Raw genomic sequence first — 14,768 nt, forward strand, 5'->3', positions numbered from 1 at the left:
CTCCCAGCAGGGTGTAGTTTCCGGTTGTACCCAGGACCAGGAGCCTCCTACCATCCCCTACCGCTCCTCCCTTACCTCCAGATGAAACTCAGTAGCCCTCAGGCCAGGCAATGTTGTTGCCTCTTCTCCAGCTGCCAAACTGCTTTGTTTATATAGGCAGCCCTAAGCCTAAAATGGCTGCCCTTGTTAAGCACCTGGAGGCTGCCAGCTCCAGGGCCTTAAGGTGACAGGCACACATAGTGCCCTGCCACACTCCCAATTAAGTTGCCTTGTGGTGTTGAGGAATCTGCGTCTCTATGGTGTGGTTTGTCGTCTTCTCGGCTTTGTTCATCTCTCAGATTTGTTGCAACTTTGCTGCATTGGGACAAAAAATCAGTGACTTTGTTGGATACCCCTGGCCTGTAACTAATGGAGAATTTGAAAGACTGTAAGGACAGTACCCAGCACATTATATTTTCATTATCACTTTTAGACTTGTGCAACCATTATAGCAGGATGTGGTCCATCAGCAGGGTAAATTCCCACCCGATCAAATAATAATGAAAGTATGTCATCACTCACTTAATGGCAAGACACTCTCTTCATTCTTCATACATTTGTTCTGCTGCATTCAATTTGTTATTAGCATATGCTATTGGTCTTTCAACTCCTTCCTTTTCTTGGCATAATACTGCCCCAACAGCAGTTTAGGATGCTTCTGTCTTCAGGATAAAAGATTTAGAAAAATCAGGGTTACCATGAGAACATTGTTGCATAATGCCTTCTTAATGTTGTAAAAAGCCTCTTCCATTTTAGGTGTCCAACTTATTATACCATGCACTCTGCCCCTTATGGAATCTGTTAATGGTGTTTCCACTTGCACAAAAGTGGGGATAAATCTTTGATAATAGTTTGCTAGCTCAAGAAAAGAATGCATTTGCAGACCCAGATAGTTGGTTTAATGCATTCCCAATACACAGTTTTTGGGGTTTGCCATCATGCCAATGCTATGTAACTCCCGTAGCACTGCCTCCAAATGCTGCACACATTCAGCCCATGATTGGGAGTAAATAAAAATATCATCAATGTATGCAGCTGCATAACCTGGTATGCAGTATTAAAATATGGTCCATCAATCATTGAAATGAAGCCACAGCACCATGTCAGCCAAACGGCATTCTGGTGAACTCAAGCAACCCCCATGGCATACCAAAAGCTGCTTTGTGCTGATCTCTCCCTGACATAGGGATCTGCTGATATCCTTTTGACAGGTCTGTAATAGAAATGTATTTTGCTTGGCCTATCCATTCTAACGGTTCCTCAGCATGGGGCACTGGTGTCCAAGGGGGACCCGGGATGGAGACAGTCCTTCCCTGCAAGAAAAGCCAGGGCAAACTTACCTGTTTCAGGCCAGGAAGAGACAGGCAAGCTGCACTAACATGGACCACCTGGTAGGTTTGTGAGCTGTGTTTATTTCCAGTTAAAAGCATCATGGGTGGATGATGTAATCTCGGGATGCTGCCCAGACTGAATAAAAGCTGGTGGCAAAAAGACTGTGGTGGAAGCACTGCAGGGAGCAGGCGGCAAAAGTGCTTCCTGCGTTGGGCATGGGCAGTGCCGGTGACTGTCAAGGGACCTGGGGACAGGCCCATTGGAGGGGTCTGCAGTGAGGGGAAGGAGTGAGGACAGCATCGAGAGACTGCAGGAGCCACAGACACTGGGGCCAGTGAGTGGGGACAGGCCATGGCCCTACCCCCTTGTCCTTTCTGTTAATTTATTCTTTTTCTTTTGCTTTCAGGGATTGCCTGGAGGGACCCAAAGATGAGGGTCAGAGCTATGGGCAGTGCTCTGGGATTAGGAGTGGCCAGGACAGCACAGCAGGCAGCTGAGCCATAATGAAAGACCCAGCAGAAGAGCAGGGATGGCTTTACATCCCAAAGAGACATAGGGCTGGGAGAGGTCATCTGTAGCCCAGCTGATGAGAAGAGAATGGGAGTTGATGATTGAGGGCAAGCCACCTGACCATCAAGTGGGCATCCTAGAGGCTGGTGCATGGATGGGGTGTAGGGGAGGTGGAGCCCCATGAATACCTGCCAGGAAGTACGACTGATCCAAGAGGGACCACAGGAGGGGACCCCACCACTGAAGGAAAGATCAAATTTATGGCAGGCGAGTTTCTAGGTTTCCCTCGGGGAGGTCATAGGCCCTCTCTGAGACTGCTGGAACAAATGCAGTGGCCAATCCCAGGTGCACACTCCAAGGTGGCATGAGAATGCCTCCTCAAGACCAGTGGGCACAGTTGGGAGTGCATCAAAATGTGCCATTGTATTTAGTCTCCTACAGTCTACACATATTCTCAAGGACCTGTCTATCTTCCACATGATTACCATGGGGCTACGCCACAGGGTTTGGGAAGGTATTATAATTTTCTGTTTCAGCATTTTCTTTGTTTCTTCATATACCTTTGCCTGCATGTGATGTGGGACTGGTCTCCACCTTTCTCTCACAATTGCCCCTTTTGCTGTATTCATCTCATGTACAATACCTTTAGCTTTCCCTGGTGCCTCATTAAATACATCCCTAAACCTGGCAATAATAGTCCCCAGTTCATTTTGTTGTTCTTTCATTAAACTAGTTCCTCTTGTAATTCCTTCCTTCTGTAATCCTTCCCCAATTTCAGGCCCCAATTCATCCTATGCTTCCTCTGGGCTAAGTAACCAACCCTCTGGCTCTCTCCATGCTTTTGATACTTTGACATGGTATATCTGATATTCTCTTACATGTCCGGGACGGTGTACGTCATAATCTATGGGTCCTGCCTTTCTAGTTATTTCAAATGGTCCTAGCCGTTAATAGTTTAAATTAATAGTTTATTAGCACAGGTAGGGAGTAATACTAGCACTTTGTCTCCAATTTGAAATTCTCTTTCCTGTGCCTTCTGAAAACAATTAGCTTTTTGGTGCTGCTGAGCTCCTTCCATGTTCTCATATGCTAACTGCCATACCTATCTAAGCTGTTGGACCGTGTCTTGCCTATACTGCTGAGCCCCAACCCCTTATTGTCCTGAATATTCCCAATCTTCCCATACAATCTGGAGTAAGTTCCTAGGCTTATGGCCAAATATCAATTAAAATGGTGAGAACTGAGTTGATGCTTCGGGGGTGTCTCTTACTGCAAACATCAGAGGTGTTAAAAGTAGGTTCCATTTCCTGGAGTCTTTCTGAATACATTGCTGTAGTATGCATTTTATTGTGCCATTTAGACACTCTACTAGACCATTGGTCTGTGGATGAGAAATTGATGTTCTTAGGTGTTTAATCCCTAATACTTGACATATTGCCTTTAGCACTCCCAACATGGAATTAGTGCCTTGATCAGTTATGATTTTTCTAGGCACTCCAACCAACAAAATACACTTCAACAATTCTTCAATTTGGAGGGCTGTTGCTCCTCTGAGGTGAATTGCCTTTGTATATTGTGTCATGTAGTCAATCAGGACAAGAATATATTAACTGTTGCATGCATTAATTCCACTATGACTTATTCTTCACATGGTACAATAAACCTTTACATACTTCAAAGTGTGGGTCACTTACATGCAAAACCGGTCTCACAACTTGGCCCTCAATGCTGGCCACTTCATTCTCCTGTATCTCTGAGAATTCTTCTTGTCCTGTGCTATCGTGAACCAGGGTCCCATTGTTCCAGACCCCAGGTTAACAAACAGCGCATCCTCTGAGGAAGTGGCCTCCTCCTCCTCTGCAATCCATCCCTCCACTCGGGGCCATCTTTTCCTCCCTAGTTTGGCCTATTTTACTTCCTTTAAGACATCATACAAGGATGGCCAGTCTCTCCCAATTATCATTTCCCCATCGAGCTCCAGAGCAAATCCAACTCTCATTAATCCTATTCTATTTTCTATTTATATATCAACATAGCCCCTCTGGTATTGCTCCACACCACCATGGATGCAACACACCTGTACTGGTTTCCACCATTCTATACCATCCTCAAAGACCAAGTCAGCCCTGAGTAATGCCTGTGAACACCCTGTGTCAAGGGTGGCTTGAACTGCTTTACCTGCCACCTAGACCATGACTACTGGCCAGTCCCATACAGTTACCTTGTACCTCTAACTGAAACTACAGTCCATTTCTTCAATGGCATGACCATCCCCACATTTGTCCAATCCTATCTGGGTACCCCCAGCCTGTTTCCACTGATTGTGAGCCCCTTGTGTACACATGCTCTGGATGGTCACACCTATAGAACATCATAACCTTCCCAAGACATTTCAGTGCCCCCCGATGCTGCTTATCCTCTTGGTGCTACTTGCCTCTCATTCTTATTCACCCATTCCTTACTAGGTTCAATTTCAGTGGTTGAAAAAGCTTCTGCAATTCTAAGAGCTTCATCTACGGACTGAGGCAAGTGACGTCTAACCCATAGTTGCGTCCCTTCCTCAAGGTCTCTTAGGAACTGTTCTAATAATATTTGGTCTGCTAGTGCTTCTCTACTAATACTAGCAGGAGGCACTTATCCAGAAGGTCCTTTAATAGCTGCATTAAGACCCTTGGGTTCTTATTCTCCTTTTCTTTCCTAACCATAAAAAGCTGCCTATAATGCTCAGGTGTCATTTCTAATTGGTGTAGTTTGGCCATCTTAACTTTATAGTTGTATGCTTCTTCCCTATAAGCAGCTTGAGCCTTTCCTATGAATAATGAGCCTAACTGGACATCCCACAAGGCCCAATCCAACCCAGTTTGTATCAAATTTCTTTCAAAAGGCTCAATATATGCTTTTCTGTGTTGTCTTCCCTCATCATTTTATGCATCTTGAAGGAGGACCAATTATGTCTAAGCCACTCATGTTTTTGTAGTGCTTGCAGCTGCTGAACCTCCAAGACTTTCATTATAGATTGCAACATTTGACCCAACAAATTGACCTGGGACACCATATTAACCTCCATCTCTACATCAGCCTCCAGGGTGGTATCACTTCTCTCATTCCCAGTCAATGCCTCTTGTCTTTCAGGCTCATCGCTGATCCAGCTCAGCTCACCCACATCTGGCTTCCATGGACTCTGATCTGGTAGTACACTGATTCCTTCAAGTCAGCCCTGGTGAACAGCCTTTTAACTGTAGGCTTTCACCACTCGCCCCTGCCGGGGCATTCTACTTTCCTGAACTATTCTGGGTGATGCAGGGAATTCACTTCCAGTTCCCCCAAGAAGTTGTCCCACAGTGGCTTTGAACTGGCATCTGCATTCTGCCCCATGAATCAGCACCAGCATGCATTTACAAGGCATACCTATACTGGGGCTGGATGTTCCCTTTCCTTCCCTTCTGCCACTGACAGTCTGTCTGCTTGCTGCCCCAGCGTTTCCCATAAGTCCTGCTGCGTGGCAGTCTTTTTCTCTCTGCCACAGATGAAAACCATGGTGAATAATAATCCAGCTGTCATAGAGACCATACAGCTCAGTGTTGTGATATGATGTTAAAAGCTTTGTTTACATTGCAATGTCTTCCTGAACAAGTGGAATACTCATTTAGATCCTCAAAGAGGGTGAACTTGGCCTATGCAGTCCAACCAAAGTCCTGCAAACAGGTTTTAAGTAATATAGAGTTCCCCTTATCTAGGTTTGGAACATGAATAGTGACAGCTGTAGCAGCAGGTGATTGTGTATTATCAATCACAATGTATGCTAATTTTTTAGGGCAGGTATCAGAGGAAAAGTACACTAAAGAAACCTTTGTGCGAAAGAAACTTTTGTTGCCATTCTGTCTGTTACAGAGTGACTTTGAACAAGTCAGAAATGGCTTCATGCACCAATTAATGCAGTTGTTAAACTGAGAAGAAACAAAACTGAAAAACATATGTGACATCTGACTTGAATTACTCTGGCTAATGATCTAGGTAGAGAAAAAACAAAACAGATGGACAAACAAAAAACCCAGACTTTTTTCCTTGAAAATTTCCATTTAGTCAAAAAACCATTTTGACAGAAACTTTTTGACCAGCTCTAGGCAGAACTTTTTAGGACACACAGAGAGAACAAGATCTTTTGCTTCCTATGCTCCATGTGTTTTTTGTTTTCCTTTGCAAAGGTTAAAAATGAGCTTGCATCTTTTTTTTTTCTTTATGCTATAAGAAGACACAGGAGAATTTAATAACACCAGATCTTGCCTTCCTGGTGGCTGAACAATCTGGCATGCAAGATTTCTCAGCTATTGCTTAAAAGTGAGGTAATGAGAACTGACCAGAGACCAGGCTTTCTGGTTCATGGAAATTTTATTTTCTTAAATTACCAGGAAACTGGAAACTTGGAGAAAAATTCATTTAGAAAACAGACATGTTATGTTTCCTAAATGAAATAATCTCCCTAGATCTTGCCACTGCTCAGTGGACTTGCCTTTCCTGTCAATTTCACTTGTAGGGAACCCTTCCATGGGTTCATCAAACTTGGAAAACCTGAAATATTTCAGATGATATTTTTTAGGTTCAAGAAATTGTTGTTTGCTGATAATACTCCATTTAACCAATTTAACAAGTGAATTTCTGGCCAGCTCCAACAGTAGTCTTGAATAATTCACATACATTTTTTTGTCCCTAGTTTTTGTGCTAAACAGGTGTCATCAAATATGCATTCTTAAGAAGAGTTTTAAGGATTTTGACTAAAAATTATTTCCCTCTTTCTGATGCTACCTAAAGGACTCATACATAATTTGAAAACATAATTAATAAGATCATCCTCTGAAGACTATTGCCAGAGTCAACTTTCCTGAACCAGGAGGGGAGATTACGCTTAGGGGCAACCAACATGGGTTCATTAGAGGCAGGTCTTACCAGACCAACCTGGTTGCCTTCCATGACCAGGTCACAAAATCCTTAGATGCAGGTGTTGCAGTGGACGTAGAGTTTCTGGACTTTAGGAAGGCCTTTGACACCATCTCTCACCCCATTCTCATCAAAAAATTAGGTGACTGTGGAGTCGATGCCTACACAGTCAGATGGGTCACAAATTGGCTGGAGGGCTGCACCCAGAGAGCAATGGCAGATGGATCATTTTTGACCTGGAGGGATGTGGGCAGTGGGGTCCCCTGGGGCTTGGTCCTTGGGCCTGCACTGTTCAACATCTTTATCAGCAACTTGGACAAGAGGGTGAAAAGCACCTTGTTCAAGTTAGCTGATGACACTAAGATGTGGGGAGAAGTGAGCACATTAGGAGGGAGGGACAGGCTACAACTAGATCTGGACAGGTTACAGATGAGAATAGGGTGGGCAGATGAGACTAGGATGGGTTTCAATACTGACAAGTGCAAGGTACTGCACCTGGGGAGGAAGAACCAGCAGCATACCTACAGGCTGGGGAACTCCCTGCTAGTCAGCACAGAGGCAGAAAAGGATCTTGGAATCACTATTGATGCCAAGATGAACATGGGCTATCATGTAGTCAGTAAGGCCAACCGCACCTTGTCATGCATCCATAGATGCATCACAAGCAGGTCCAAGGTGGTGATCCTCCCCCTCTGTGTGACACTGGCCAGGCTGCAGTTGGAGTACTGCATCCAGTTCTGGGTGCTGAACTTCAGGAGTGATGTGGACAGCATTGAGAGGGTCCAGAGGAGGGCCACTCACATGATCAGGGGCAACAGAGCAGGCCCTATGAGGGGAGGCTATGGGACCTGAACCTGTTCAGCCTCCACACGAGAAGGCTTGGAGGGGATCTGGTGGCCATCTATAAACTTAACAAGGGGGACCAGTGGGGAATGGGAGAGACTTCCAAGGAGCACTACCAAGGAGTAACTAGGAATAATGGCCATAAGTTGACTGAGAGTAGGTTCAGGCTGGACATCAGGAAATACTACTGTTGCTGGCACAAGGTGCCTGAGGGAGGCAACAATTGGGTTCGTTGCCCGATGTGCGTCGTGCCAAATAAACACACTGGGGGGAGAAGCAGACAGAGTTTATCTGAGCTCAAGTAAAAGGCACAGGGAGACTGTATTGTCTCAAATCCTGCACACTTAACCCTGCAACAGCGGGATTTTATACCCCGGTCAGTTTCACTATCAGTGATTTTTCACCAGCTGGCTCCCCTTTTCCTCCCCTTTCCCTCCTCCTTTCTCTCTCCGAGCGGTGCCCTTGCATGCCACAGATAACAGTTTTAGCTCGCCTGCTTTCCAGAAGGACAGGAGATTGCAGGCGCCATAGAAAGGGTTACAAAGGTTGGGCAAGGGGGGGTTTTGGCTCTTCTGAGCCTGGAGCAGAAGGACTTCCTCAACACTCGTGGTCTTCCATCCCTCTGAGTTACCCAGGGTTATGCCCAGTGACACCAACACTACTTCACAGTCAGGATGGCTAGGATCTGGAACCAACTTCCAAGAGAAGTGGTGCTGGCTCCTACCCTGGGGGTCTTCAAAAGGAGGCTAGATAATCACCTTGCTTGGGTTGTTTGACCCCAGCATTCTTTCCTGCTCATGGCAGGGGTTCAGACTTGATGATTTGTTCAGGTCCCTTCTGACCCTGCCAACTATGAAACTATGAGATAGACAAAGTCCAGCTCTGAGCCCAATGGGGAAGTTCAGGTTCAGAACGTCTCTACTCTCCTGTCTCTGGGGAAACTGGACACTGGTTTCAGAGACTGTAGTCTGAGTTCAGCAACTCTGTATCCAAATAATAATGCTTCTCAGAAATCTCAGAATGACTTCAGATGACAGCCCCTGCAAATACATTTTTGCTTCTGGTCCTGACAACAGCAGAGTTATACAAAAACTAAAACAAAAGAGATAAAAAAAGAATGATGAAGTAGTTCAGGGGTGGGCAAAATATGACCCACAGGCTGCATCTGGCCTACCAGGTCATTCTATCTGGCCCATGGGTCCCTTAAAAAATTCAGAAAATTAATTATTATCTGTCCCTGGCTGCCTGTCAAAGATGATAAGGCACCAGCAGCAGCAGCACCTAGGGGCAGCAGGACCCAGCAACCACAGCAATAAGGCTCACACAGCCCCACATCCCCCCAGCCCCCAATCAGAAGCCTTTGCCTAGCAGAGTCTTCTGGTTTGGCAACCATGGGTCCGTCCCTGCCTCTCTCCCTCTGGGAGTGGAACGCAGGTAAGAACTGAGGTGGGGGAGAGGAGGGGAGGGCCACCAGTGATTACCCCAGCTGGGCCAGATTCTGTTGCTTCCTGTGGTCCTGGTGATACAGCTGGGAACTGCATGATGCTGGAGTGGCTGGCAGGCAGCCAGGGGGGTGGGGGTAAGTGGCAATGGTGAGCAGGAAATCAGGGATATTGCTATGGCAGTGGTGGTAGGTGGGGAGGGAGTGGTAGCGGGTGGGAACACAGGGCCTGTGCCACTGCCCTGGCACCAGGGCCAGTGGGGGCCCAGGGCAGAGCAGCAGGAGCGTGGGGACCAGGCTTGCATAGGTTCTATGGACCTGGGCTATGCTGAAGAAAGCGGGGGAGCCAGCTTAGCTCCATAGAGCCCCTGCCACCCTGGGTCCGGTACTCCTGCTCCCTGGCCCTGGACCCCCACTGGCTCTGGCCCCAAAACACTGGCATGGGGCCCCCCTCCCACCCACTACTCCTCCCCTGTGCTTGCCACCACTGCCAGTGCCATTTCCCTGATCTCTTACCTGATGCTGCTGCTGTTTCTCCCCACCCCCCTACCTGCCTGCCAGCTGCTCCAACACCATGCAGTTCCCACTTGTATTGCTGGGACCACAGGATGCAGTAGGAGCTGGCCCAGCCCAGCCCCCACAATTCCTGGCTGTCTCTGTGAGATGCTGGGCCAGCTCCTGCTGTGTTCTGCATACCCTCTCATGGAGCCAGGAACTGTGTGGTACTGAAGTCGGGGGGGGGCAGGGAAGTGGTGGTGAATGGCAACGTATGGAAGCAGCAGGAGAAGGGAAGCAGTGGCAGATGGGGGGGAGAAGTGGGAGCAGGTGGGAGTGCAGGGCTTGCACCAGTGCCCCAGGGCCAGGGGAAGCAGGAGCACTGAGCCCTAGCTGGCAGGAGTGCTGGCAGGGGCTCCACCTGCCACTAGTTCTTAGCACCCTGAGGCCTCATGGCCTGCTGCTGCTATGCTGGCCGGGGCTGTGGGAACCCACACCCCCATGCACACCCCACACGAGCTCAGACATCCCCTCCACACATGCCACAATCCTCCCCAGCCACCCTTCCCCACACACTTACAAACCCCCACAAACCCCATACCCACCCACACCCCACATATTCACACCCATCTGCTCCACCACCTCACATACACACACACCCACACCCCCCTAAACTCCATACACATGCATCCCCACACACCTATCCATCCCCCCACAAATCCCCCACACACCCTCCTCCACACTCCACATTCATGCATATTCACACACCCACAGCACCCCACAAACCTATATCCAGCCACCCATATCCCCAACACTTCCCCCACAGCAGACAAGAGTAAAACTTCATTTTAAGCCATTATACAATCACCTCTATGTACAGTACACAAGCACAAGTAAATCAGGACAAAAATATTTTTGAAATCAAATTAATGAATGTAGATGTTTGATTTTTAGACTATAGTTTAGTATTTTTCTGGTTCTGAGATTGCAAACTCCTTTGCCAAAAGGAGTATTTTTGGGGACAAGGGGAGGGACTTCTAGTGGCAAAGGTCAGGGGTTAATGGATGGGACTTCTGGTCCCAAGAAAGTGACCAGAGGGCAGGGCACCTGTCAAGGGTGAGGCTACCTATGCAGCCCTCCACAGGTTGCCAAAACTTGATAAGTGGCCCTACAGCTGAAATAATTGCCTTCCCCGCAGTAGGTTGATGGGGCTTGAGGCAGACACTTTGTTATCATGTTCCTGCATCTAGACAGCCTGTTCCAGTGAAGAGAATTCTGCTGTTCTTATATGGGCAAGAGTTCAACTGTCCTGGGAGACAGAAGAAGAAATATATGGTGCAGTAGAGAAATGAAATTTGGGAGCCCAGAACCATTATCTAATGACTAAATAGCAATGGAGTCCTTTTTCCTTTGTGCCTATTCAATCATGTTAACAGAATACTATTTCTTTTTTGGGTGACACTTTCTGCACTATTTTATGTTCCTGATGCTCAGTCCAAGGTGGTCCCTTTGAGAAGATTCCAGATAACTTATCAAGAAGCCTGACTTACGCTGTTCACACAAAAATCAACTTGTACTATTGAAAGATACGTGGGATTTATTTCCAAAGAAGCTGTCTGGACTTGGGCAGAAATCCAGGGAAAGACAAGTGATTAACTACAAATTACTGTAACTTGATACAAAGATGAGCAAAGCATTTCTTATGAGAGCGCTTCTAAGGAACTGAGCACTTCAGTGATTAAGCAACCCTAAAATGCAGAGCCAGTACTGATAACCATTTAGTGGTCTCTGTTACTGAGGTTTTGGATTAATCAATGAGTCTATTGAAAACGTTAGCCTGTGGGGTTAACTGTTGAAGGAAGTCATTGGATTAAACACTGACTGGACTGAAGAAATGGCTGGATAGTTTTATGGCCAACAAGAAGATGCATAGATATAGAGTGCCTATACATGTACTCCATTTGACCTGCTTTACTTAAATTGCTCCCACCACCATTTTGAAACATGGGATGCTGAATGCATGAGATGCTGCAGCACACTGGAGCATTCTGATTAGAAAGCTCCAGCAGACCTGAATCTGCTCCAACGTGTTCTAATCAGAACATGTTGAAGTACATGTATAGGCACCCATAATGCCTATATCAGAGTAATCCAGCCCCAGGCTACAGAGTGTAAATGGTTCGTTTAACTTAAAATGATGCTGTCTTCAAAGAATTAGAATATGTTCTGAATGGGCAGCTTTTCCATCTGTAATTTCTATAAGGTCAAGAAAGGGATAGAGAAGAATACAGATTCATCACTTATATAACTCATATAAGTGTTAGTAACTGGGTAATGTATCCCAGTGACTAGCAAGTGCAGATGGGAATCAGGAAAACAGATTTATTCCTGGTTCTGCCACAGTGCAAATGTATGATTTTGAGACAGTTACTTAATTTCTCTGTGCTTCATTTTCCCCAGCTGTAAATGGGCATAAAGGTCCTGGTCTCCTTTGTCATGCACTTTGAGGTGGATTCCTGAAAAGAAGTGAGTATTATTATTAGCTGTTTTATAAGACTGGGAAAATAGTTTCTCATGGTTGAGAAGAGCCAGGTATTGGACGTAAGGAACCCAAAAGAGATTTGTTATTGAGGATACTGGATGCAAAAGGCAGATATTTACATAATTTTGTGCACCCAGTTGTGTAACTGCCAGTTAATGCAGTTTGCAATCCTATTCGACATGCAATGCACAGGTATCCACAATGCTATTGAAGATACAAAGTAAACTGGACACTGGCTGGGAAGGCATGTGGTTGTATATATGCATCCTTGGGCTAGTGTAGAATCCATGACTTCCAGAGAAGGAGAACTTCCCCAAGACTGGGCCAAAAACCTGGTATTTAGGGGCACGCAGCCAAAAAGCAGGAGACTTAATTTCTAGATCTCCTCATGCACAAAGGACCACAGATCTACTCCCCTTTCAAAGCTGAGCCATTGTTGAATGATTGAAGGAGGGCAGCAGAGAAATTTATACCCATGGGCACATCTACATATGCAATTAATGTGTTGTGATAAACTCTGGAGCTGTTTGCACTGGACTCAACTGCTCCTGGGCACAGCATCTGCACATGCACCCGAGACAGCAGCAGTTTGAGCTGGACCAAAGCAGCTCTGGGCTGGCAACAGCCTCTGGGGGTCAGTGCTGGGTTCCAGGTGGTGGTGTCAGATGGCAGAGGAGTTGGCTGCGGCATGAGTGTGCTAAAGTGTACAGTTGCGCAGCAGAGAGCCTCTGCACTTTAGCACCCTTGTTCCCTAGCCAGCCCCTATTACTGTCTACATGTGCCTTTTTGGTGGAGTAAGTAACTGCACCATAAGATAGTACTGACCCCAATGTATAGATATGCCCAGGATTTCCTGTTTTTCAGTGTAGTATCCATTTCATCGAACCACATATGAATATAGGAGTATCTTAAGATCTTTTCTAAGCCTCATGGTTTCAGAGAAAAACACAACTCAAGGGCCCCATAAATATTCAAAAAACAGAAGGACCCCAAAGAACCCAAAATGTATTTAAAAATAAATAAATACAGAAATACAGAAAAACAGAGGATAGGCAATACTTCTCCCTCTACCACAAAACATATATGCACATCTCTGCTAACCATAGGAAACCAAGCTCTCACTGTGCTCATGATATTTGTATGCTTTCCTGCCAGCCCCAGGACAGATGCTTCACAGTGCTCTGAGTGACACCCTGCAATGGGGTCAGTCACTGTATTTAGGAGGCCTAAAGTAAAAAATGGTCTTGTTGGTCTTAGTCTGCCTAATGATACAGTCTTAATCATATGAAGACATGTGAAGCCTCTAGGGAGTTGCAGAGGCCACTTCTAGCATCTGCTTCTTTGGCACTATCAGAGACATAAGATGCTAGAACAAACAGCTCTTCCCCTTTTACACTTGGCTGCCTGCATGCATAATACATTTCCCTTGAATAATAGTTCACAAGAGAGAATTCCACAGAACTTGAAATGGCTAGTTCATACCTTGTGCCTAATTAGGATAATATAGATGTAAGCTGGTTTGCATTTGTAACCAGAAGTTACATTAATTTGTCACTGGCTTCCCCTCTACTAACAGCACTTGTCATCATGCAACTCCTCAGGCAAGCTGGATTCAATCTGTTTGGGCTCCTCTGATATCAGGTAAGATACAGGATTATGAGCCACTCATAGCAGGGAGAAGAAAATCCAGCTCTATGGTATGCTTGTGTCTCTCATTTTACAGTAACTGAGTATCTCCCAACTTTGATTTTTTCATCCTTTTAGCACATCGGGATGTAAGGTAGTGATGAACAATTTGTCTCAAAGACATTCAGCTCTCCTGGGGAATGCTTGGCTGTTGCCTAATAGATACTGAGCAGAACCGTATGTAGGCTGAGTTGCATTATGCAATGAGAGAGGATGAGTTAATATCTATGCCTGAAATGGTGAAGCTGTCCTTTTAGGTCAAACCTCAAGAGACAGAATCAAATTACATTGGTTTTAATTCATGACTGACATGGGCATTAAGAATTTACAGTCAATGTGGAATCAGATGTTCCCACTGAAGGAATACTTAACCTTTCCTGATATTTTTAGGTCAACACAAGCCTGAAAATGCCAACTTTGCTTTATCAGCAACTACCAGATCTTAAGGTTGAATTTATGATGTAATTTCCATGTAAATATCATGCACATTTTTAGGGAAAAGATCCGGTCTATCAGACACTGATCAACTTACAATTTTCATTAGGGAGAAGACAAATTGGATACAGCTGGGATCATCACCCATGTCCTTGAGGATTTCTGTTCTCCACAGTTTAGAAGCTCAGCCTTTGGAGATAATAGATATAAAAAACTATAAATCATATATTTCAGGTTTACAGGCTTCATTTTACAGTGACTTCCATCTGCAGAGACAAGGTGAATGTGCAATTGATTAAGAATTTGGGATATTAAAAATTATTTTGTTGCTTCTGAATTTTTTTTTTTACTGGAATTACATACTCGTCCAATTGTGGGATGGGAGGTATTATATAAAGCCCTGGAATAGCTGTGTGCTTAGTCTTTTTCATAATGACTTCTGGTAAATATTTGTGCTCTTTCCTCATTTTCTATGCTTTGGGCTTGATTCAGTGAAAGACGTGAATTCCT

The 14,768-nt window shown here is 45.5% G+C and overlaps 1 long non-coding RNA gene across 1 annotated transcript; it reads left to right on the top strand.

Annotated features, from left to right (window-relative positions):
* The first annotated feature begins 12,092 nt into the window (after window positions 1-12,092).
* LOC149859594 (uncharacterized) lies at window positions 12,093-14,522 on the top strand. Its single transcript, XR_016443610.1, has 3 exons — window positions 12,093-12,121; window positions 13,714-13,778; window positions 14,368-14,522. It is a non-coding gene; the product is annotated as an uncharacterized LOC149859594 (long non-coding RNA).
* Window positions 14,523-14,768: the final 246 nt, after the last annotated feature.

Source organism: Crocodylus siamensis, chromosome 7 (assembly GCF_052110815.1).
Source record: "Crocodylus siamensis isolate JL-2025a chromosome 7, ASM5211081v1, whole genome shotgun sequence".
NCBI classification, from domain to species: Eukaryota; Metazoa; Chordata; order Crocodylia; family Crocodylidae; genus Crocodylus; species Crocodylus siamensis.